The 3,314-nt window shown below is 53.2% G+C and overlaps 1 long non-coding RNA gene across 1 annotated transcript; it reads right to left on the bottom strand.

Moving 5' to 3' along the window:
- Positions 1 to 1,193: 1,193 nt before the first annotated feature.
- Positions 1,194 to 2,858, bottom strand: LOC145719263 (uncharacterized). The gene is made up of 2 exons (XR_014142275.1): positions 2,709 to 2,858; positions 1,194 to 1,654 (listed from the first exon to the last, which is right to left on the bottom strand). It is a non-coding gene; the product is annotated as an uncharacterized LOC145719263 (long non-coding RNA).
- Positions 2,859 to 3,314: the final 456 nt, after the last annotated feature.

The following is a 3,314-nucleotide window of genomic DNA, read 5'->3' as shown; positions in this document are numbered from 1 at the left end:
GGATTTGTGATATAAGGTGGGCCGCACTATAAATTCTCCACGAATGCAGAAAGGACTCATGTCACGAGGAACCACCAATGTGGGCCCAATAGCATAATGCAGTGAAATCCAGCCCATTGATCCACCATGCGCCTAGTTAATAAAACCAAACCCTAACCATGCGCTTCTCCCAAAGCTCGCCCTCGACTGAGGCAGTCTCCACACTGCCACGAGATTGACCTCTTCCAGTTCCCATACAGTAACCATAATCCTAATGTGGCCTTGAGCAATGATTGTGCCCAAAATCTAGCCTAAGGGACCACAGCATTTGGTTCACATCACCGAAGCAAGAGCATCAGTCAGGAACACAGTAGGACATCGTACCACACACAAGCTAGGTTATTGCTGCACAAAGGTAACTAGGCATCCAGGGACACAGGGTAAAGCACTGCTAATCTCCAAAACAGGAGGTGAGTCGACAGCAGCCTTCCTCACAGGCCTGATTCTCACTCCGGGTTCCGTTTACATTTCTTTTCTCATGCTTTCACAGAAACACACACGAGATGAAGTTCACGCTCAGGAAGGGCGATCTGTGCTGAGGCACGGGTTCTCTACAGTTTTGTTCCTTTGCGTTGGGTGGACGGCCCTCAGGACTCCACGCACACGCGGGAGAGCCGACCTAGGTTCCCGAAACAAGAGTTGAGTCGACGGGTGCCTTCTGCCCATGCTTATTTCTCCCTGGGAATTCTGCTGGGACTCACTCCCCACGTTTGCCCTGAAGCAGAGTTGAAAATGCTGCCACCCTGTGGAGAGGCGAATGAGCTGAAGCTGGGATTCTTTATGGACTTCTTCCTGCCAAATCAGTGTGGAGCCCTTAGCATTCCTAGGCACACATGTAGCAGTAAGGGGTAGCTGCAGGTAACAATGGCTGAGTCGAGAGGTGCCTTCTGGCCCGGACATCTTCTCCCCCGGTTTGACGTGAGGAACCCGTTCCCCAGGCTCTCACCCACGGTAGCCTGGAAACTGCTTCCTCCCTCAGAGAGGTGGATGGTAGCTAAAGCACGGTTTCGCTACCGTGTTGTCTCTTCGAGTTCGAAAGCTAGCGATTAGGCTTCCATGCGAAAGTGAGGCCGCAGTGCTAGCTTCATGAAACAAGTGGGGAGCCGTGTGCTGCCTTCTGCCAGGGCGTGAGTCTCACTCAGAAAATGCCTCCGGACTCCCTTGTAGTGCTCTCACGCATGCACACAGCAAAATGCTTCCAGCCTCAGGAAGGCCTATTTTCGCTGAAGCAGGAATTCTCTACAGACTTGTTCCTTCGACGTAGGTGCCTGGCTTTAGGCCTACAGGCACACACGGGGCAAAGGTACTAGCCTCATAAAAAAGGAGTGAGTTGACAGCTTCCTTCTGCACCGGGCTGTTTCTCCACGGACTTTACGTATGGAACCCGTCCCCAGGCTCTCACCCACAGTGCAGAGTATACTGCTTCCTCCCACAGAGAGGTCGACGGTAAGCAAAGCACGGTTTCTGTACACTGTTGTTTCTTCGACGTAGAACGCAAGGGATTAGACTCCCATGCAGAAGTGGGGCCGTAGTGCTAGCTTCATGAAACAAGTGGGGCGTTGTGTGCTGCCTTCTGCAGCGGCCTGAGGCCCCCTCGGATTATATTTGAGACTGGCTTGCAGTGCTCTCACGCACGCACACAACCAAATACTACCAGCCTCAGGAGCAGCTGTTTTAGGGGAAGCACGCATTCTCTACCGAGTTTTTCCTTCGAGTTAGGTGGCTGTCTTTAAGCCTGCACGGCACACCCGGGGCATCGGTATCGGCCCCATAACGATGATGTTAGTTGAGAACTGCCCTCTGTACTGGCCTGTCTCTTCCCCGATTTTACAAAATGGAGACTGAACCCAGGCTCTCACCCAGAGTGCAGGGTAAACTGCTTCCTCCTCCTGGGCATGAAACAAGCGTGGAGTTGTGCTCTGCCTTCTTCCGGGGCCTGAGTCTCACACGGAAAATGTTTGGGACTCCCTTGCAGGGCTCTCACGCATGCAAACAGCAAAAGGCTTCCAGCCTCAGGAAGGCCTATTTTCGCTGAAGCAGGAATTCTCTACAGGCTTGTTCCTTCGACATAGGTGCTTGGCTTTAGGCCTGCAGGCACACACGGGACAACGGTACTAGCCTCGTAAACAAGGAGTGAGTTGACAGCTTCCTTCTGCAACGGCCTGTTTTTCCATCGAGTTTTCATAAAGAACGCGTCCCCAGGCTCTCACCCACAGTGCAGGGTAAAGTGCTACCTCCCACAGACCAGGAAACAAGTGGGGAGTCGTGCACTGCCTTCTTCCGGGGCCTGAGTCTCACACGGTAAATGTTTTGGGACTCCCTTGCAGTGCTCTCACGCATGCATACAGCAAAATGCTTCCAGCATCAGGAAGGCCTATTTTTGCTGAAGCAGGAATTTTCTACAGACTTGTTCCTTAGCCTAAGGTGCTTGGCTTGACGCCTTCAGGCACACACGGGGAACGGTACAAGCCTCATAAACAAGGAGTGAGTTGACAGCTTCCTTCTGCACCGGCCTCTTTCTCCATCTAGTTTTCATATGGAACCCAGCCCCAGGCTCTCACCCACAGTGCGGGGTAAATTGCTTCCTCCCCCAGACCATGAAACAAGTGGGGAGTCGTGCTCTGCCTTCTCCTGGGGCCTGAGTCTCACACGGAAAATGTTTGGGACACCCTTGCAGTGCTCTCACGCATGCACACACCAACAGGCTTCCAGCCTCAGGAAGGCTATTTTCGCTGAAGCAGGAATTCTCTACAGACTTGATCCTTCGAATTAGGTGCTTGGCTTTAGGCCTGCAGGCACACAAGGGGCAAAGGTACTAGCCTTGTAAACGATGAGTGAGTTGACAGCTTCCTTCTGCACCGGACTGTTTCTCCATCGAGTTTTCGTATGGAACCAAGCCCCAGGCTCTCACCCACAGTGCAGGGAAAACTGCTTCCTCCCGCAGACAATGAAACAAGTGGGGAGTCGTGCTCTGCCTTCTCCCGGGGCCTGAGTCTCACACGGAAAATGTTTTGGGACTCCCTTGCAGGGCTCTCACGCATGCACACAGCAAAAGGCTTCCAGCCTCAGGAAGGCCTATTTTCGCTGAAGCAGGAATTCTCTACAGACTTGTTCCTTCGAATTAGGTGCTTGGCTTTAGGCCTGCAGGCACACACGGGGCAATGGTACCGGCCTCCTCAGCAAGAGGTGAGGTGAGAGCGGCCTTCCGCACCGGCCTGTTTCTCGCTCCATTTCACGTATGGGACCCTTTCCCCGGTCTCTCCTACACGAGCACT

Source organism: Leptonychotes weddellii, unplaced genomic scaffold (assembly GCF_054177405.1).
Source record: "Leptonychotes weddellii isolate Sample4059 unplaced genomic scaffold, ASM5417740v2 HiC_scaffold_364, whole genome shotgun sequence".
NCBI classification, from domain to species: Eukaryota; Metazoa; Chordata; class Mammalia; order Carnivora; family Phocidae; genus Leptonychotes; species Leptonychotes weddellii.
This window is presented reverse-complemented; position numbering and strand designations above follow the sequence as displayed.